Genomic DNA, 22665 nt, shown 5'->3' on the forward strand with positions numbered 1-22665 from the left:
ATCAGAGAGTGATGAAGAAATAATTTTTAAAAAAGAATACGTGTATGAAGTGTTGAAGATGTAGAAAAAGTATCAAGAGTTGGATAATTTTTTTCAATCTATATATATGTAAATCTGAATGAGAAAACGCTGATGTGGCACCTCTTTGAAGCCAGGATTCCTATTTATCTATTTTCTCAAATTTTTCAATTTTTCAATTTTTCATCACACTAAATATAATATGATTTAATATTACATTCAATATATTAAGCATTAATTGCATTGCAAGAATAGAAATAAAATTACCATTTATGGACAATAAAAAGGTTTAATTACAATCATATATATATATAAAGGAGAAACATAGATGAGGTGATGTGGCATCTCTCTATGGCATCCATTCCTATTTATTTTTTTTTCTCATTTTTTGGACATTTTTTAATTTTTCTCCTCATTTTAATATAATTATTATTTGTTTGTAATTAATGTTTTGTTGATTAATGTGGATGTCCATAACTTCAAGATATAATTTTATCATTATGTGTAATAATACTCACGCCTCCACCATCTCCTCATTTATCTTCCACACTCTTTAATCTTCCCCACATTCTCAATAATTAATATCATGTTTATTGCTATCTTTTTGTATGCCTCTTATAACAATATAAATAGAGGTCTTGAGGATGTGTTATGCACTTGAAGATTTAGAAAACACTTGAATATACTTGGAAGAACAAGAAAATTCTCTTTTGTCTCTCTACATTTCTTGTCTATTTTCTCACTTATATTATTACTCTTTTTAGTTTTGTTTTACTACATCTTTTCATTCTCGAAAAGTTAAAATGTTATATCTAATTGTATTTATCTTTACAAAAATAAATGTATTGATACTTGTATGCCTATCTTAAGATACTTGTATGCCTACCTTCACATCTTTTGATATATTTTGTCTTCGTTATATATTTTATTCATAATATTTATTTTTAGATTAATTTCATTCCAATATTCATTGATCTCTTTGTATAATAATCAGACATTTAGGTTTGACATATATCATATTCGTTCTAAGGAATAAATTCTTCAAATAAATCAAAAATATCTTACAGTGACACAAAAAGAAGTTCAATTGTTATACATTTTTTGCTTTAGTATAGTATAAATCAAAATATCATGTAGTGACACAAATGGAAATTAAATTGCTATGCATTTTTAGCTTTATTATAATATATAATTGTAGAAGTAATTTAATTTTTATATATATTTTAGTGAATGAAAATTCTCAATTAAATTCTTAAAAATTAGATGATATAATCACAAAAAATATCTACCTATAAATTTTATCGTTTGCCTGCAAATAATTTCCTTAATTCAATATAATACATTTCACTGAAAGACTAATAGTGCTTAAGAAAATTAATTATTAGAAATAAAAAAATATATACACAAGAAAAAGAAAAAAATCACCACAAATATATGACACTCACATTTCAACTAATTAGATATCTAAAAGAATCATAGTTCGATATAAAATTCAATTGAGAGAAAAAAAGAAGAAGATATAGAACTTCATGCATATGAATTTCCTTAGTTCATGCCTTCATGGTATTTAAGAATGATTATAGGAATTGTTTTCATTTAATTATTTCTTGAGTAGCAAAGACTAATTAAATAAATAGATAACTCAGTGAAGAATTATATAGTCAAAGGTCTGCTAACAAACTATTTTTATAAATATTTTTTCATATTTACTTAAAACAAAATATAGATAATGTTTTATGTAACTTTTGATTTAGAATTTAAAAACTTAAGTTTTGAAAAAGACTTTTATGTATATTATAATTTCTTCTATTTAAATTATACATTTGAAAGAAATATTGAAAATAAAATTGATTATATTTTTTGATGATTTTAATATTCGAGTATTAGAAGGAACGAAAAATAAATCATGAATTTGGTGGGCATTTGACCATATATAATTAGAAATTAATTTTTTTTATTTTACTAGAAATTTTTAAAATCAGAGTTGTGTTTTGTTATATTTTTTTCACAAATAAGACAAAATAACATTTTATTTGAAATTCTATACATGGAGGTGTAATTTGATATTTTCATAGTCAAAATTAATTTTTAAATGAAGTAAAAATTATATCAGAAAAAAGACGGGTGATATAGTTTATTTCTCCGCGTGAAGCGTGGATAAGTTCACTAGTTTTATTATAATTAAGGAAAGAGAATGATTCCAATAAACGTTCAATTACAATTTTACTATAACTAAGGAAATATAAAGCTATTAATTCAACATTCTATAATCACATTTAATATTCTAAATATTAATTGTATAGTTGGAAACGGAAGAAAGATGTCATTTTCTAAAAAAAAATATTCTAATAGCCTAATATGAAACTTTTGGCATTCTCTATAATATTAAAAATTATATATTTCATTTAAAATAATTACGTATTTATGGGATGAAACAATGAAATCATTTGCAACTGTTATTATTGACATAAATACATAATGATTAAAAATATGGTGAGTATATAAAGAGAATCACCATTTAAGGAAAATAAAAAATTAATTACAATATATATTTTTATCTATTTTTTTTAAACCCTCTATATTTCTTTATCTATTTTTTTTAACTTTTTTTTAAACCCTTATCTTTCTTTCCTTTCTTTCACGTTCTTTCAAGAAAATAAGAGTATAAAACTTTTTTTTTATTATAGTCATTTATATTATTTTCTTATATTTCCATCTTCAATTTCATTAAATTTATCTCTTTATTCTATTTGTGTATGAGCTGATTATCCTTTCATATTCTGCATTAATGTTATTTATTAAAATTAGTTAAAAGTTATTATAATATTCTTTTAAATACGGTAGCAAAAGGAGCCCCAATTCAAATTCAACCATGATTTTTTTCACAATTTTCTTTTCTAGCTTTTCAATATTGCTATTAGAAAATAATACTTTGGAGAGAGATAAGGTAATCTTAAGTTCCTTACTATTTTTATGTTTATACTATTATGAAAATGTTTTTTTTCCATGTCATTAAATTATATAATCAACAAAAATATGATGATTATATTGTATATAACAATAAACATTGAGACATCTTTCATACTGTCAAATAATTGTTCCAGCAAATTGAGATTTACATTTTTATGAAATTGTTTGGTTGTTGTAAAGGGGTTCATAATATGGATATTTATATTAAATTAAATACAAATGCATTGTTCATATGTTTCCTCTCTTTTTTTTTTTCAATGAATTTGGCAGGCTTTATCAAGCTAAGGGTTTCAGGACACATCTTTTCTGTCTCTCTATTTTATTTTATTTTTCATATTTCACTTGTGAAATTACATTAAATATGTTATTGTTGTTACATTATTAGAGAATATTTAATATTATTTTTTATGAGAAATTGTAATTGTTTCTGTAAGTTATCATGGCATGGTGTGATATTGGTGATTGTCGAGACATGTATGGAGGAACAGACATGGAAAAGGTTCTTACACAAGCATCTTGTCATGTGAGTATTTTCTCTATTTTCATCTAATGCCCAAAATAATAATAAAAAATTATTGGATAATAAAGAGATGTCAAATGAAAAATTATCTCTATATATTATAATTGATTGATTTATTAGTTTCATTATTCATATATATTAGAGGTTTGGTTTAATTTTTTGGAAAATAATATTAATTTTTTTAATTATATTGTTCAAAAGATATTGATTGTTGAATTCGAACTATATATTATGTTTTATTTGCGGGTTCAAAATTTATTTTAAAATGAAAAAATGTTAATTATATGTTTAAAACTTACTTCCAAATGAAAATGTGTTAACTAATAACTATATGTTCAAATAATTTTAAGCACGAATAAGCTTATTTTGGTACCATTATAATAGAATAGTTAAGATGAATTTATCAACAAATTAACAAGAAGTCTTGACTAAATTTGTACTTAATAATTTTAAGCTTAACAAGTATAAGGATTTTTAAATTTAAAATTGTGTTAAGATTTGAATTTTTTTATTGACGGATAGTCTTAATTAGATAAATTTTAAGCTTTTTACTTAATTAACTAGTCATATTCCTCTTGCTAAAATATATTAAGTGGATATTTAATTTTTAGAAGGATTGTAAATTATTTATATATATACATGTTTCTTTTAAAATCTTTAGTAACTTATTGACTTGTGCTAAATAGTTATATCATCACAAAACAATTAGGAAGAGAAAAAGTGAGGGTGATATTTTCCTTTGGTCAAGAAATACAATTATATTTTTTTAGATTTCTTTTTTTTATTTATGTGCTATATTAAAAGAACTTAAAAAATATTTAACTGTTAATTATATTAAATGTGCATTGCAAAGAATTAAAAAGACATTTTTAGAATATGTTAAATGTAAAACTTAATTTGTCTTTATTTTCATTAATTACTCCACACAACTTTTTATTATTATGACCTATAAAATAATTAATAGTCATATTCATCATATTATTTGGTGTTTCATATAGTAGCCATGTAAATAAAATCATTGTAAGATTTTATAGAAGATCAAATTAGATTTTTAGGTTGTTATATTTTCGGTGCTTATTATATTCATATTTTAATTTGATTTGAAGAATAAGATGAAAAATGGTGATCGGCTTGTGGGAGTGGGCATCCATAAGAACTCGAAAGATATGTGTACTGATTTCATATTTTTCCATCTATTTTTTAGTGAGTAAGGAATTAAGAATGATGTTGCATTTTTATTGGTATGATTTATCTTTATTTTGCATCTTATGTGAATTTCTTATTGCAATTTTTTCGTTCAAAATAGTAAAAAAATTTAATAACTTTATTGGAAGTCTACTAAGTACTCATCAAACATTTTTCTCTTACATCAATATTATATTTAATAAAATTATCAAAATTTTTATCACTCTTTATAACCGCGCGAAGCGCGGAGAAGTTCACTAGTTTATATATATATATATGTAGGACAATAAAAGTTTGACAACATTAATACAATTATTCCTATTATTACAATATTATTGTGATAATTATTATAAATAAATCGAAGCAATAGCTCTCCAAAAGATAACTCCATTTTTTAAAATAATAAAATAAATATTTTTTTTACTTTTAATAATAACAAATTTAATACATATTAATCATATATTCACATTTATTATGGTAAAAAAAGAAAGAAAAAAAATATGACTCTTTCTTATCCTTATTCACATCTCATTCATTTTAGTCTCTTGGCAAGTAGCATGTTTATATTAAAATCAGACGTGCATTCAAAATTTCTAAATAAAGTTTTTCTCGATAAATAAGAGGGCCAAATATGATTCTTGGCCAAAAAAAGTGTCACATTACTTTTTTTTTATTTAGATAATTTATATGTTGATAAAGAGAGTAGATTGAGAGGGGCAAACAATTTTACTAAATCGTTTTTATCCTAACCAAATACTTTTGCATTTTGAGTTCGAATCCAACAGATAATAGAAGTAGTCTTTGAAAATTTCAAAAACTTAAGAACTTCTAACAATAATACTAATAAATAAATAAATATGAAGATCACAAAATTACGCATTAATAGTCAATTTTTCTATGAATTAAATTATATTTTGAAAATTAATTAACTTTACATTCTCATGTTTTATCATTATAATTAATAAAAAGGTGACCCACATAACTATAAAATTATATCTACATACTTTATTGAGTAGCATACATGTATATGTTAACTCCCTTTTCTACTTTTATTATAAAAAATATCTAGACCTGAAAACATGGTAAGTTAACCTTAAACAAAAACAAAAACAAAAAAAACATAAAAAAAAAGTTAACTAATCAAGTAAAAACCTTAAAGAATATTTAGTTATGAGTTAAAGAGGAAAGAAAGAACCTACAAAGAGAAGCGAAGAGAAAAAATCAAATCATTTTTTCTAAAAGAAAACTCATGATTCGTATAATCAAAAATCCAAAAAGATAATCAAATAAATAATTACAATAGAAAAAGTGATAATTATATTATGCATGTCAAATCAATTTACCTTGTAAAATCAAACTACGCAAAAATGTCTAACATACTTCATTATAAATTTCTAACTTTGCAAATCAAATCAAAGAAAACAAAAATAAAAATTAACCAACCAAAGAGATAAAATATGAAGAATAAGAAAAATGAAAATAAAATAATCATCATATATGTCTCAAAATAGGTTTTTATAAGTGTGATTTTGAAGAGTTATAAATTTGTATATTAAATAATTTGAAGGGTATGAATATGAAAGGTTAGGAGTTATAGATATTACTAAATTAATTATATAATTGAAGAGGTATGAATTAAAGATATGATTTTATAAAATAAAATAATTGAATTTTTTTTAGAAAAAATGTCAAAAAACCACAAAAAAAGATAAATAGGATTCTTGGCCATTGAAAGGTGCCACATTACTTTTTTTTTATCTAGCTTTATAAATAAATATATATATATTTTTATCTGAGTGAAGACGACCGACGACCGACGACCAATGGCAGAGTTATAAATATACTCATTATTCAAGGGTACTATGGTCATTATACAAAACTTATCTTTTTAAGCAAACCACGTGTGCCTCTTCTATATTCTTCCAGAACGTTCTTCCTCTTTCATCATTTTTGCATATTATTAAGAGATTAGGAATCAAGCAAATGAAAATTGCTAGGATCTTCTCAAACCCGTTCTTCTTCTTTTACTCAAACCGGAAAAAGTAGACGCAAGTCTCTGCTATTTCCATCTTTTCAGCAGGCTATCGCCATTTTTAGGTATGTATATTCTTCCTTCAATGTTCTTCGTCTTCATCTTATTCTTTATGTTTCTCTTTTTTTCCCTTTATCTTGTACAAGTTCCCTTCAGATCTTTTCGTTTCGCAGCTAATTTTAGCATGATTCCCTTTATATGTACAAGTTCTTTCAAATGTGAGTATCGCTTACAAATATGCATTTTATGTTTCTTTATGTATAGGAGGTCGATGCTTCCTCTGAATAAGCGGCTCGTATATTGTTATTCTTCATTCTAGAATTAACTGGGTAAGTTTTGATGTACTAAATTTGTATATTTGAATTTGTTAATTTCCATAGTTTTGTTACACTTAATAAAAGCCTATTGCTGAAAATGTTTTCTTTCTCTCTTGGTACTAAGACAAACACTGAAAATGCTTTCTTTCTCTCTTGGTACTAAGACATGTATTTTTGGTTGCCAACTCTTTGTTGTTGTTCTTGACTGCACAAATTCGACTTATGTTGCTGCTTTGCAACCTGGAACAATATCAATCTTTACGTTCATACTTGCTTTACTCATGGGATTAGTAAACATTCAATTCCTTTCATCTCTCGATTTTGTATCCTTGTTCCCATCACTCTTATATCTTGCATGACCTGTGAGTTCGACTGAATCTTTTGTTTCTAAACTTTGTGAGATGTGAAAGATCAAGTTCTATCAAGTATCAAATGTTGTATTTTAATACCAAAATTGTTGTGCTTTAAATTGGAGCAACCACAAGTACTTTATTTTTGTGCATAGAATGAGAGTCATTGTAATCAATTTGAGGATGTATATCCTTCAAATTGATACAATATGACCTGAGATAAGTCACTATTTTTTGGTGAAATGGACTTTCTAAGGTACAAAATTGCAAACTCACTTCTAGAACAAATTAAATCCGAGATAGAGGAGGTAATTCATCTAATTCCAAAAAAAAATGCTAGCTCATACTATTTCAATTTGGCTTCCTTGTTTTTGAAAAGTAAAATTATATTGATATCCTAATGACCTTCCAGCTAGATTAAGGACCAAATTAAATCCGAGATAGAGGAGGTAATTCATCTAATTCCAAAAAAAAATGCTAGCTCATACTATTTCAATTTGGCTTCCTTGTTTTTGAAAAGTAAAATTATATTGATATCCTAATGACCTTCCAGCTAGATTAAGGACCAAATTAAATCCGAGATAGAGGAGGTAATTCATCTAATTCCAAAAAAAAATGGTAGCTCATACTATTTCAATTTGGCTTCCTTGTTTTTGAAAAGTAAAATTATATTGATATCCTAATGACCTTCCAGCTAGATTAAGGACCAACTAACTAGAGAATTCTCAACCCAATCTCCACCCATCAACACCTAGGGATGTGAGGTGGCAGAATGCGATGGTAGATAAGGGTGGGGCGAGGTAAAACTTAGGGGGCCTAAGAAATATCTAAGAAAACATCATATGAACCAAAATCAAACTTCCCAACATAATATAAAACATTGTATGAACCTACTGGAAGTCTCAAATCAAGGAATGGGGTACTAATACTTAAAACGAGGGGTTGGGTTGTTACATATAGTTTCTCTTATGAAGAGCTTTACTTTTTTCTGCTTCCTAATTAGTTCTTTTCCTCTTTGTTTTGACAGTTGCAACTACTATTTGGTCTGTGTTGGCTTTTTGGATGGTTCCGATGCAATCACTTGATCAAGATGGCTAGAAGATAGTTGTCGCTCTTATGAGAGACACACAAGTCCGCTTCCTAAGTCATTTTTCTTTGACAACAACATTTCAGGTACTTGCTATGATGCTTATTTCTGAAAGTATGTTGGCTTCACTTCATTAATTGTTTGAGTTGTCACTCAGTCCTTCTGTGACGGGTTACTGAAGTAATGTAGAATTGTAGTTTATAGTTTACATGGGAGCGATTGATTTGATATATTGTGGCATATCTTATGTAAGTTTGCTCACTTATTTAGTTGTGTTCATTATTGTCCCTTTCTCTTCCTCATGATGAACATGTATTATGCTTCTATGCTTCTGTTCAATGTTTTTTGTTCGACAACTGTTGTGGACATGAAAATAATTATATTGGCAATTAGATAAAATGAGACTAGAATTTCACTTTAAAATGCCTAAATTGTATCCCTAAAGTGTTTGTACTTTGTGATTTATTGAAAGTTGAAACTCTGATGGAGTAACGTTTTCTCAGTTTAATCTTGAGATGACATCATTTTTTTAGTTTCTAACTAGACCTAACAACTTCTCCTCTTCTCTTTGGTTTATTAATGCTCTAAGTTCTTTTTTGTTTCAGCTCTCCTTTTGTCGATTTTCCATTCGATTAGCTTGATTTTTAATTCAATTTTGCTGCTTTATGTAGTGCTTGTGTTGTAGTCTTGTTGCATGCACTGTGTTATACTTCGTTAGTTGTTTTCGAGGGTTGCTGGGTTCTTTGATATACGTGCATTTATGCTCTAGCCAATGTTTTAGGTTCACTCTAGAAACATCTTCATCCCTTTTAACTAATCCCAGCAGAAAAATTAAAAAGTAACTCCATCATTTATAGTGTAATTTTCATCAGTTTCATATGCTAATCGGTTGAGTGGACAAAAAGATCATTTAAAACTAAACAATATCTTTCTACATGACTCTCTTTCATCCACACATTGAAAACACTTTTCTACAATCAAGAAGTTAAACACAAATAAAAAGACATTTTTCCTTTTCCACACTTGCATTTATCACTCTTCAGTGCTATCTCAATTCTCATTTTTCCATAGTAAGTGTTGTTTCCTCTTCTTATTTCTTTTTTATTTTCAGTATCTTCCTTTTTATCTTCTTTCACGAAATGTGTGCCTCTCGACTTCAAAAAAAGACCACAATCTTTATATATATATATTTGGTGTGTTTGTGTAAAAATTCATAATTTATTCTTATTCTCTCTTTGATACCCAGTAAATTTGTCCAAACTCCTCCCAGTTTCTCTTTCTTCATCCCTAATTTGTTAATCATTGGTACTATATTAACTGCACTGATCATACCTGCTGGGGTAATATGTAAACTGTATTTGTTTAGTGAATTTGGAATCGAGTTTTTTTAATGAATCTTCGAATTGTATTTGTTTTTTGTTTCTGCTTTATTAAGTAATACAATGATGTGTTGACACAATTGTGGAGGTACAATTGTTTAATTCACATATTGCTAATACAAATATTCTTATTTATATTATGTTTTATATAGAACAATATGGGAAGAGATCCCCTCCCATTAGAAAATGTCCAATTCAATAGAATGGTAGATTCATGTCAAATGTCCGTTCTATTATTTAATGGCAGTGATTTGTTTTGGTTGTGAACAATTATAAATGGTTTGCTAATTTTTTTAAAAAAAAATAAAGAGGAAAAATAAAAAGTAACTGTTTATATTAACATATGTCTGCCGTTTTTCTTAATCTCTTCTAGCTAAATAATAAAATAAATAGTACTCCCTCTTATATCTATATTAAGTTAATTTGTGAGATAATGCACACCTAAAAAGGCATTTAACAACATTATTCCTTCTAACTTGCACTTCATTTTTCTTCTACTTGATTTTCCTAAAATCAAATACATATAAGCATTAAGATTAATGGTATATTGAGTTCTCTTCCTCTCAATACAGCTGACATTGCTTTGGCTAATTTATATGAGCTGAAGGAAAACGAAAATGTAGAGTGAGTTTTTTCTGTTCCCCTTTTTTGTCGGTGACTACTAATTGAGAATAAGGTAAGTGTATGAATTTTTATTTGGTCATGACTTTGATAGCTTTTGTTCTCTATAGACACACTTTGGTTCTCGTAACAACTCTTTGATCTAATGTCATGCTAAATAAGAGCTTTTTATTGCTGCATTTCAGATAATTTGGGTCAAACTAATGCTAATTAACAATGATGATGGCCTTTGATAACTAAAATATTGTAAATAAATTTCAAAGACAATTATACTACCATATTTTACATAAATAGTAGGTCTTTTGTTGAAAGTTGTAGCCTAGAACTAAATCTTAATATCCATGAACTACTATTATAAATATCAGGGTCCTGTGTTGTCCTTATGAAATAAGCTATATGAGAGATGAGTATGGTAGATTTCTAGCAGTAAAGGTCATTTTTCTGTGAGATCTTGTTCCAAAACAATTCAATGTAAGAGGGACACAAAGGTCTATTATTAGGAAGCCTGTTTCACATGATTAGTAGATTGTCAATCTTACTTAACACATGGTTATTTATCAAAAGAAGCTTTAACTTGTGCAATATGTGTTGCATGTGTAGAGAAGATATCAAATGAATAGTCACATGTATCACTTTTTGATGGCTCACAACTTTGAAACATGTTTTTTAACTCATTCAATCTAAAACTGGACAATGTCATACTCAACAAGGAGTTGTTGTCAATGTACATGGCTGAAAACATTTATAATATACATCTGTGTTCTCTTAAAATTGATAATGAGTGTCCATATATATGTGATTATTTTTCTACTATAATTTCAGGTAATGCAGAAAACGTAAAGTTGCAGGCTCATACAAGTTGTTATGAAAAGATATATTCGATTTAGTCAAGACGACTGATTGATAGAGGTGGTGATTTGGTCTGCAATGTAGCCAACAAAGCTAGAAAATTGGAAAGAGCAGCAAAACTATTGCGAAATCAATCCCCAATTGTATTTTAGAAAATATCTAGAAGAACAACTATTCCTCATAATGAATGAAGAGTTGTCCTTATCTTTTGTATAGTTCTTGCCTTCAGGATTTGTATAGATAAATTAGATCAATCAATGGTGAGATTTATGGATTCCTTGCGCTTTTAAGAACCAAATTTTTGTTTATCATTTTATTTGTCTTTACTTTGATGGACAAAGTTATTTTGTACGGGTGAGAGGTGGCAGATATTTTGTGAAATTAGTTGAAGTATAATTATTTATATTTGTTGCGTCTATTGATGCACTTTCTTTGTAATAATAATAATAATTAATAATAGGAAGAGGAAGAAGAGGAGATGATAAGATTGTTGATAGAACTATCTTTAATGAAATACAATAATTATTATATTGATTGTAGCTTTGATAAGTTTGCCATTTATCAGACACTTATTATCTTTTCATATCATGAAGGTCACATTATTAACAATTTAGCTCATCGTCGACGTAAGAGAAATGATAAAATTGTTGTTGAGAATGACTAATAATTATACTTTAACGATTTAATGACTTTTAACCAAAAACATAAAAGGGATATCATCACTTTTTCGGTTAAAGATATTTCACTAGACACGAACAAAGTATATAATAGTTTTATGTGTTGGGCCCGTGCTTAGCACGGGCTATGCCTATCTAGTATAGATATAGATTTTAATCTACGTTATATTGCCATCACAAGATTCCTAAAAAAAATGAATATATTTGAGCTATTAGACATCAAAAATTAACATGTGGGCTTCGTTATAGTACCAGATTTTGGGCCACATTGCGGCAAAATTCTTAATTTTCCCTAACTTGGTATTGTTTTGCTTTTGATCTTTTGTGATACATTTTGTTTAAAACATATTTTTGTCTTATTATATTTTAGGAATCTTTAATTATTAATTCTCGTGATATCTTCTAATATTTATTTTTCTCTTAACATATATTTTAATACTTCTAAATTTTTAAAATATTTTTTTCTTCCTACATATTTTAGAACTCCTTGATTTTAAATATTTTACTATAATTAAAATTCAATTTGAAAAAAATAGTAAATAATTTTTTTGTATATTATAAAATATTTTAACAAGGATAGAAAATCCATCTTTTAAAGTAGTATAGATAGATAGATAAAACACTAATTCACTAATGGTGGCCTTCACATTTCTTATACTACTAGGGGGTGTGGCCCGTGTCAGCACGGGCCCAACGTGAAGAGCATTTTCGCGTGTTAATACTAGGTCACGCTCAATAGTCACCTAGCTGAGGTCTATCAATAGCCGTCTGAAGATGCCCTGTACTCAACAAAGAACAAGCCAGTGCAGTATCAGTACACAACCACAGTATACTGGTAGGATCACACAGCTATCCCAATAAGTGAAACAAATGCAAGTAACCACAACATTACAAACAGGCATATACCGAACATATACAATATTAGTCATCTTTTCAAGATCAATGTAGCATCACACGTTCTCAATAATACACATTGGTTATCAATTTAGAGCAACATACAATCTTCTAATATCAATCATCATTAGATATGAACATAATTATCACAAGTAGATACACAACACAATTCAATGGTCCTCTCATGGAACCCACGCCCAAAGTGTTAGTGTACCGGTACGTAGTACCCGATCCAATGTTTATGCCGAAACGTGGCAACCGATCCTATATTTATGCCGAAATGTGGCAACCGATCCCATATTTATGCCAAAATGTGGCAACCGATCCAAGTTAGTGTGTTGGAACGCAACACCCGATCCATTCAACAAACCACAATCACAATGTATATTCTCACAATCATACAACAAGAGGTGATTCATGGTATACAATTATTCAATTATCCTCATTTACGATTAGGGTGATCAATAATGCAACATTTGGATACATACATGTATTATAATGAGCAATTACAAACATATATCACATCAACATGAAATCACAACCATCACCTACCTCGAATTCAAGCTTGAATCCCTAAGGCACTTAAATCTTCTCTTTCCGGATTCTTTTCGCTTGTTCTAGGTCTACAAACAACAATTTACACGCAAGGATCAACAATCAAGACCCAATTACCCGGATCATAATCAATAATATCAACCCTAGGTCAAACCCTGATCTCCATACCCAGACTAGGGCTTTTTCCACCATAATTTCCAGATCAAAACCCTCCCCCATCGATAATTACCCAAGAAATTAAGTTCTACGGATCAAAACGTGGATTCGGGGAGAAAAAAATCTTACCTTTAGCCTCAAGAATGGTGAAAAACCCTAAGAACACACCTGGGGTCGTTCCTTAGCTCTCAAAGTCGAAAAGTCCCGCTATGGGGGCCCAAACCCACCACAAAGGCCTCGCCCTGGGGAGAATAATCCCGCCTTAGCGGCTTGCACGGAACCAGTGAGCAATTTAAGAATTCCTGTAACATCCGACAATTTGAAATAACTTTGAAAAAAGCTTGAAATTGGAAATAGTCATTTTCGGAAAAAAATGAAAATTTCAAATCTGGAAAATTTGGCCAAGTATGGAAAATAATGAGTTTTTGGCCAACTTTGAATAGTTATAACTCCTAGCTCAGGATGATCTAGGTGTTGCTCCAGTTATATTTGCAAAGTTCGTGGAATGATCTTTCCAACTCCATAGAGTTTGCTCGTTTCCGAGTTCGTATGAGTGAGTTATGCCCTTTGAAAGTTGGGCAGTTGGCAGGGAATCCGTCCGGAAAATTTTAAGGGCATTTTGGTCTTTTCCCTAGCCTTTTCTTTTGGATATATATTAGTGTATTAGACTAATTTTGATCAGCCTTCCTCATTTTAAAGAGTGAAAGTAAGGTTTTGAGAGTGAAGAAGAGAAGAAGAGGAGAGAAAGGAGAAGAAGAAACAAGTTTTCGTCAAAAGATCGTCGTGGATATCGTCGGGGGTGATCCCTATTAGGTATGTGAGTCTTTAGTATGGGTTGATCCTTTCCCCCACACACCAAACTCATTATTATTGAGAAAGATTGGATATGTTGTTGAAGTTGTTGGGTTGTGTTGTTGATGTTGTTGATTGTGTTGTTGAAGTTATTGTTGGTTGTGGGACATGATTTGGTTGTGTGTTTGAGTTGAATCTCTTGTATGTTCAGGGATTTTATGATCCTTAGTGTTTGGGATTGGAACCTTTGAAGTTAGGGTGGTTTAGAGTTGAAGAAAAGAGGGAGAAAAGTCGGGTTTTCTGGGGAAGGGGCTGGCGCGTTGCGCCTACCAGCGCCCCCCAAAAGGGACCCTGAAGTCCAGCCCTTGGGGTGGCACACCTTTTAGAGCGCCAGCAGGTGCCTTCTAAGCTTCAAGGGCTGGCGCTCCGCGCTTTGCAGAGTGCTAAGGACGCCATGTTCCCCCATTCTTTCCAAGCTTTCTCATGCATGTTCCTAGGCCTTATACCTATGTTTCCTAGTTGTTTCCAACACTCTAAGGTACATTTAGACATCCCGAATTCATCCATAAACATGTGATCATATACCTTGAATCCGTAATTCAATTCAAGGCAAGTTAGGATCGAAGTTAAGGTGAAGTTAGAGTCAAGTCAAGCAAGGTTAAAAGTAAGTTCAAGCAAGTCTCTAAAGCTTTTCAAGAGTCGTTATTAAACGTTTTACCTTCGTTTTAAGGTTCAAGTTTCAAGTCGAGTAAAGAGCATAGAGTTCAAGCCAAGTGAAGAGTCTCAAGTTTCAAGTCAAGTCAAGAGCATAAAGTCGAGTCCATTTCTCGAAAGTTATTAGGGAACTATGTATTTCCCAAAGAGGTTTCTAAATGTTTTTACATTTGAGAAAGAAAGGAACATCGATTTCCAAGAGAGCCTTTGGGCTAGATTTTGAGCAATTTTCTCAAATAAAGAAAGATGTGTTTAAAACACTTATGAGCTAAGTGTTTTTTAGAGTAGTCTTGAGCACCAAATTGGGGACACGAGTTCATATAAACTCAACTCTCCATAAGAACCATGCGCCAACATGGGAGTTAACGGGTCATACTTTGTAGATGAACCCGTAAGATTAAGCTAGTGGATCCACTTAGTAAAGTTAGCTTCCTCTATCACGACAAGGTATAGGATGGTCATTGGGCAACGTGAGGTAAAACGTTGTATCATTAGCTTCCTATATCATGGCAAGGTATAGGATGGTCCTTGGGCAACGTGAGGTAAAATGTTGTATCATTAGCTTCCTATATCACGGCAAGGTATAGGATGGTCCTCGGGCAACGTGAGGTAAAACGTTGTATCACCACTAGGGCTCATAGTGGTGATTGTCGATTAAAGAGTCTCCCACTAAAGTTATATTACTTTTATATAAGTAAAGTTGAGTTGTTATTGTTTTATCTTTAACAAAGCTAAGTTGTTCACACTATTTTGCAAGCTTTATATATTGCATGTGTCGTATTGCTTTATATATTGAGTTCAGTTATTCATGAGTTGAACAGAGCCAAGGTAAGAGTTCCTTTGTGCTCTTTTCAAGCTTAAGTTGTGGTTTCACTTTCCAGCTCGCATACTCGTACATTCAATGTACTGATGTCAGTTGGCATGCATCTTATTATAATGCAGACACAGGTACCCAAGGCCAGCATCCGGTTTACCATTGATCCAGTTGAGTACTTCAGAGTCAGTGGTGAGCCTTTTTGCATTCCGGAGGACTCGGTTATTTTGTTCTCTCAAGTTTTGTTTTATTAAGATGTCTTGGGGTCTGTCCCAACATCCATCTCAGTATTTCAGAGGCTTCATAGACAGTCAGTCAGTTAGTTTGGAGTCTCTCATCTATGTATATATGTAAATATTCTATTTTTAGACTTGAGTTGCCTTTGTGGCCAGATTTTATCAGTTGGTTGTTTTATGACCTTTCATTGCATTGAGTTATGCTTTTGAGATAAGTTTCCGCTGAGTTAAGAAAGCCAGGCCAAGGGTTCGCATGGGGACAACAATGGTCTCCGAGTGCCGGTCCCACCCAGGGTGTAGGCTCGGGGCGTGACAATTCCAAACCCCTATTTTCACAACACACCCTCATCCCATGACACTCAGAAAATACCCGTTCACGCTAAGTTCAGTTTCAGGAGTTCTACTCGTCCGAATTCAATTCCGTAAAGTCGTACGAGTTCCTTAACGTCTTAGCTATCCATTCATGTAATCAAATTTATAATTAATCGATATCTCATTTGTTACCAGATTTCCCTAGACCTCACTGACTCCGATTTCGTCCAAATCTGAACTAGGCTAGGAAATCTCAAGTTACTACGAAAAAGTTTTCTGGCCCCAATTCTTTTCTCATTGGCTTTTCCATAATGACGGAAATCAAATCGTTACATTCTGATTTTTAACCCTAAGATTGAAACCTATTACATAAGTAGAGAAGGTAAAAATTAATATTCATAAAAATATAAGATCGCAAAAAGAACTTAATCACAGTAATTGAAATGGTACACATACATTAAATAACATATATGAAAAAATGTGTACAATTACTTCATGTGGGCAACTATTAAGTGTGCATTTTAAGAACCAGTTAAAACATATCTATTTGCACAGTTAGAAAATATAATAATATATCTGCAATGTTTAGTTTGAAATGTGAAATAGGAAATATTTTAGTGTCCTTGTTATTTTCCAGATCAAAAAACATAAAGAGAATTACTAACTTCTTTGATGAGAAAGTTTATATCTAATTAATGCATATTCACTTACCAATGTCACAGTTAATAAAGTGCAAGAGTTTTGGTAGATGCCTTATCAGAGCCAAGAGTTTTGGTAGATGTCACAGTTAGTAAATTGTTAATTGTTGGCGATGAGAACATGAATGAAGCTAATTTGTCCTCCTTTATAATCTGTCATTGCTGTTTTCATCCTTATCTCCTCCTATTTAAAGACATGAATGACATTATAAATTTGTTTTTATATTCACCCGATATATAATTTTATTTAAATATCTTAAATTCTAGAAAGGGTATCTTTTCTAATGAATATCTTTAAGGTCATAAATATATATATATGAAAAATAAATCAAAATAATTTGAACATCTATAAATTACATTTGCTTAGGCATAAATAGATTGTCATAATTCTCGACCAATCGAACTCGGGACCTTAGTGTTAAAATTTGGCTGTCAAACCAATGAACCATCCATCGACTTTAAAAATGGGTTCCACAAGCGTTTATTTAATATGTTCTTTAATAATTATACAAGTAATATATCGAGTTTAGTCGGATGACCACGGATTTCGATGACCCAATTTTAACACATAAATTCTCCCCTGCTTCTACTGTCCAAGCACTGTTACATCCAAATAGTAAGCACACAGAAGAAGGTCAGTGAAAAAAAATAGAAAATAACATGGCCATGAAAGAAGAGGCATAAGTAAACAAAGGGAATGATGAAATTAAAAAAACAGTATAAAAGCAAAAAAAAATCTATATAAATAACCCAAATATCCATCAAGATCGAAAGAAAATTTCCTGTTTTCCTTGGGTCTCAATAATCTTAAAAGAATAATCGAAATTAGTGTTCTTTTTAGTTTCTCGGTTTTGAACTTTAATTGGGAGTTGGGACAGTCGATCTCAATCTCGTTTTTACCTCCCTTCCCTTCTTAATCGTCGTTTGGTACAAATAATAATAATGAAGGGATTAGTAAAACATGAATTAATATTGTAGGGATTAGTAGTGTAGAGATCAATAATGCTAGATTTATTTTATCAAGTGTTTGGTTCATTATTTCCCACCTCATCGCGTGTTTAGATTAAAATTCTATAAAAAGTTTATTTCCAATTATACCCTTAAATTATTATGTAATTAGGTCAAGTAGATAATTGTCGGACAATATATTTTTTATATGGCCTTCTAACTAGCTAGGATAAGAACAATTTTGTTGTCATGTTTGCTATTTTTCTCACTTTAATTATTTGAAAGTAAATAATTGTCATTTTAATAGATCGATCACTTACAAAATGTCAATTTTTAATTTAAAAAGATAGATCATCTAATTTTATAACCGAAAAGACGGTAAACAATAGTAAAATCGAATAAACCATCTACATTTGTAGATAAAAACAAGCAAGTTGTAATTTTAATATGTATGCAATTTTATAAATTGTATAAAATACAAATAATTAGAAAACCTTATATATATATATATATATATCAACAAATAATACAATCAATTAAGATCACAAATGTGTGGTAATATATTTACCTTTTTGATTAGTAAATGTTATACAACTCACATTTCAAATATTTGTATTGACTTGTATCGAATTTATTTAGCAACAAACAATTCTCTCTAAATAATTTGTAAGCTAATTTATTTAAATGATTTTACTAGTACAAATATAAAACATAAAATTAAGAAAATAATATAATAATTAAAATGATATAAGGAATAATTTATGGTATTAAATCCTATGTATTAGTAATACCACCAAATGAAAGGTATTAGTAATACATCCCATAATACCATATAGGGTATATAACTAATCATAGGTCCAAAATTTCTATCAAAGTATTAAATAATACCAAAGTTTTTTAAAGAAATTTCAGCTCAAAAGAAATTTCGTAATAAAAAAATTTCTCATAACCTAAAACAAAATTTTATAGATCATGTAATTCAATCGAGCATAGTGAGATAGCAAAATTGAATTAGGCCTTCTTCCAGTAGAAATTATCTAAGATTAATTCAAAAAGGAAAAGATAATAACAAAAAAATTCCACAGAATAGCACCACACACTTTATTTTTATATATTTCTATATAATAAAATCATCTTTAATGAAGAAAGAAGCTTAAATAAAATCAGAGAAAAGAAAAGAGCTTATACAAGCTTAAAATGTTACTTGTTTGTTCATATTCACATTGAAAACACACGTATACAACTTAGGAGAATAGGCAACAACCTTATCAATTTGATGAGTTTAAATGACCAAAATATCTTTATTTTAAAATTAATTGACAAAGAAGCAGACATGTTGAAAAACTATATATAGAAGCATCTTTAGAGAAGAAAAAAGCTTATACAAGCTTAAAAATGCTACGTGTTTGTTCATCTTCACATTGAAAACACACGTGTACTATCTAAGAGAATGGACAACAACCTTATCAATTTGATGAGTTTAAATGACCAAAATATCTTTATTTTATAATTAATTGACAAAGAATTAGCAGACATGCTAAAAATTGTCTACTCTATTATATAGAAAAGAAATATATATATATATCTTCACACCTCGATCGACAATTATCACAACTCTAAGCATCTCACAAATATGGCATTGCCTAATGATAATATTGAGGAGAAAACTAGACAAGTATTGTCTGGTCATGCACACATATTGAACCTTTCATGAAGCTTCATCAACACCATGTCACTCAAATGTGCAATTCAACTTGGAATACCAGATATCATTCATAGTCATGGCCGAGCCATGACCCTATCCGATTTAGTAAACGCTCTCTCTATCAACAAATCAAAAGGTCACGATTGTGTTTATCGTCTCATGCGTATTCTAATTCATGCTGGCTTATTTATTGAAGAAGAAGAGGGTTATTTACTTACTCCGAATTCACGTCTCCTCCTTAAAGATGAGCCTTTGAGCTTAGTCCCCCTTGTATATTCTGGACTAGATCCAAATTCAATGGATCCGTTTCACTATCTTAGCCAATGGTTCCAAAATGATGACTCTTGTACTCCATTTGCGAGTATTTATGGCAAGTCTCTCTATGAATACGCTGAGAAGGAACCGATACTTAACCATCTATTAAACGAAGGCATGGCTAGTGATGCCCGTTTGGTCATGAGTGTGTTGATTCAAAATGGTAAGGGACTACTTTTTGAAGGGTTGAAATCGTTGGTGGACGTTGGAGGGGGAACTGGAACCGTAGCTAAGGCTATTGTGGATGCATTTCCACAAATAAATTGCACTGTCTTTGAACTCCCTCATGTAATTGAAGGGCTTGAAGGAAGCAAGAACCTGAACTTTGTGGGAGGAGATATGTTTAACTCCATTCCTTCTGCCGATGCAGTTTTGCTTAAGGTACGTACATCCTAGCTCCTTCTATTGTTAATAATATGGTTTATATATGTTTGATGACGACTAATGACAATTGTTACAGTGGATATTACATAATTGGGAGGACGAAGATTGTATAAAAATATTGAAGAAATGTAAAGAAGCAATTCCAAGTAAGGAGAATGGAGGAAGGGTAATCATCATTGAAATAGTGATGGATCAGAACAAAAACGACAAGTCATATGAAACTCAACTTTTCTATGACATGCTTATGATGGTTCTTCTTGGTGGAAAAGAAAGAAGTGAACAAGAATGGGCTAAACTTTTCGTTGATGCTGGTTTTAGTGACTACAACATCATTCCTATACTGGGATTAAGAAGTGTTATTGAGGTTTACCCTTAATCTACGTACAAGTTTGGCCAAATTGAATAAAACATGACTTTGCATCGAGTGATGATGATATAAATAAATGTTATTCGTCATAATTTAAATGTGTTAATTTTGGAATTACCAATGTTTTCGATCCTTACTCAATAATTACTGATTACAACAACTTCTTGTCCTGCTTTACCCAAACAATGTTTTTAAAAAATTATGACCTGCTCTGCCCCGCCTCATTTAACATTTGTCTTGCCCTACCTCATTTCCCTTTTCTCTGCCCTTGTTTTGCTCTGTTGCCATCCTTGGTTTATTGGTTTCAAATTGGTACACCCTTGTTCCTTTTCACTTGATCATGAAGTTTCAATAAATTGATTTTATGTAGACAAATAGTGTTATGACTAATGATGATGTGAAATCGAAACTTTTTTTTGTTATTTATTTTTTGATATTTCCTTTCATCTATTACATGTTTATTTGCTTGTTCAATTGATCCAATAGACATAATTTGTGCCTCAGTACAGTGGGTACTCCAGCATCTATTATTTTTTAAACGTAATTTATATATTTAATAATAAATAATTTATAAAAATTGCTATATTATTCTTCTACAATTTATAATATAGAAGCGAATAGAGGAGCTGAAGCTCAGTTGGTCAATTGATTGATTTGCCCTTCTCCTCTATTTATATTTAATAATTTCTCAATTTTAATTTATTTGTCTTATTTTTATTTTTAGTATGTTATGTATTTATAAATTGCTAAAAAAATAATACTATAAATTAAAATAATTAATAAAATAAAATATTATGCATATTAAAATTTTGATTAAACTCTCGAAATATCAGTGTCACATAAATTGGGACAAAAGGAGTAATATATATTATTTGAAAAATACGTTAAGAATAGTATAGACCACAACTTTAAAATTTAAAACATATTGAAAAATTTGATTAACTCTTAAAATTTTACATGTATCACATAAGTTTGGGACATGAGAAATAACATATATTATTTAAAAATTATCTTAATTAATTAAGAGTACTATAAGTTACAATAATTAACGATTTGAAAAAATTTAAAATTACATATTAAAATTTGGTTGACTTCAAAATTTCACATGTGTCACATAAATTGGAACAAAGTAAATAACATATATTATTTAAAAATTACGTTAAAAGTAATATAAATTATAATAATGCGGCCCGAATCATTTTTAGATAAGTATCACACAGTCATTTCCCCCTCATCAGTGTGTTTCTTTCCTAATTTTGCTTTCCTATTTTACTTTTTTTTTTCCATTTTTATTTTCTCCTAATACCATAGTCCATATTCGTCCTTTTTCTGAATTTTGAGTTAATTTTATTGCTTTCATTTTTTCCATTTAATTTTATTTTGGTTTATAATACGTACTAGACTCTGTATTCTCTAACTTAGAATGCTTTTTTCTTTCTTCCATTTTCATTTTAAAGTGTGTTTGGTACGGAGGAAATTATTTTCAGAATTTATTTTTAAGTTTTCTTATAGAATTGGTTAAATTGTTTGGAAAATATTTTTTTTCTTTTAAGAAAATAAGTTCCTCGAAAATCAGAAAAATAACTTCAATTTAATTATGATCTTTCACTGAATAGTTATTTTTTCTTTAAAAAATTAGTGTAAGTATTGATACCAAGTAATATTTATCATTTCCAAAATATGAAAAACAACGAGAATATTTGTGAATAGGGATAGTGTATGTTTTAAATGATAATATATATTGTATTAGTTAATTACATGTTAGATATT

General features: G+C 29.6%; 1 long non-coding RNA gene and 1 pseudogene across 1 annotated transcript; both read left to right on the forward strand.

Moving 5' to 3' along the window:
* Positions 1 to 6561: 6561 nt before the first annotated feature.
* Positions 6562 to 11560, forward strand: LOC125860966 (uncharacterized). Its single transcript, XR_007445904.1, has 4 exons — positions 6562 to 6790; positions 6990 to 7054; positions 8420 to 8565; positions 11302 to 11560. It is a non-coding gene; the product is annotated as an uncharacterized LOC125860966 (long non-coding RNA).
* An 8197-nt stretch (positions 11561 to 19757) lies between these two features.
* LOC125858629 (trans-resveratrol di-O-methyltransferase-like) lies at positions 19758 to 20904 on the forward strand (annotated as a pseudogene).
* The last annotated feature ends 1761 nt before the right edge of the window (positions 20905 to 22665 follow it).

Source organism: Solanum stenotomum, chromosome 3, assembly GCF_019186545.1.
Source record: "Solanum stenotomum isolate F172 chromosome 3, ASM1918654v1, whole genome shotgun sequence".
Classification (NCBI taxonomy): Eukaryota; Viridiplantae; Streptophyta; class Magnoliopsida; order Solanales; family Solanaceae; genus Solanum; species Solanum stenotomum.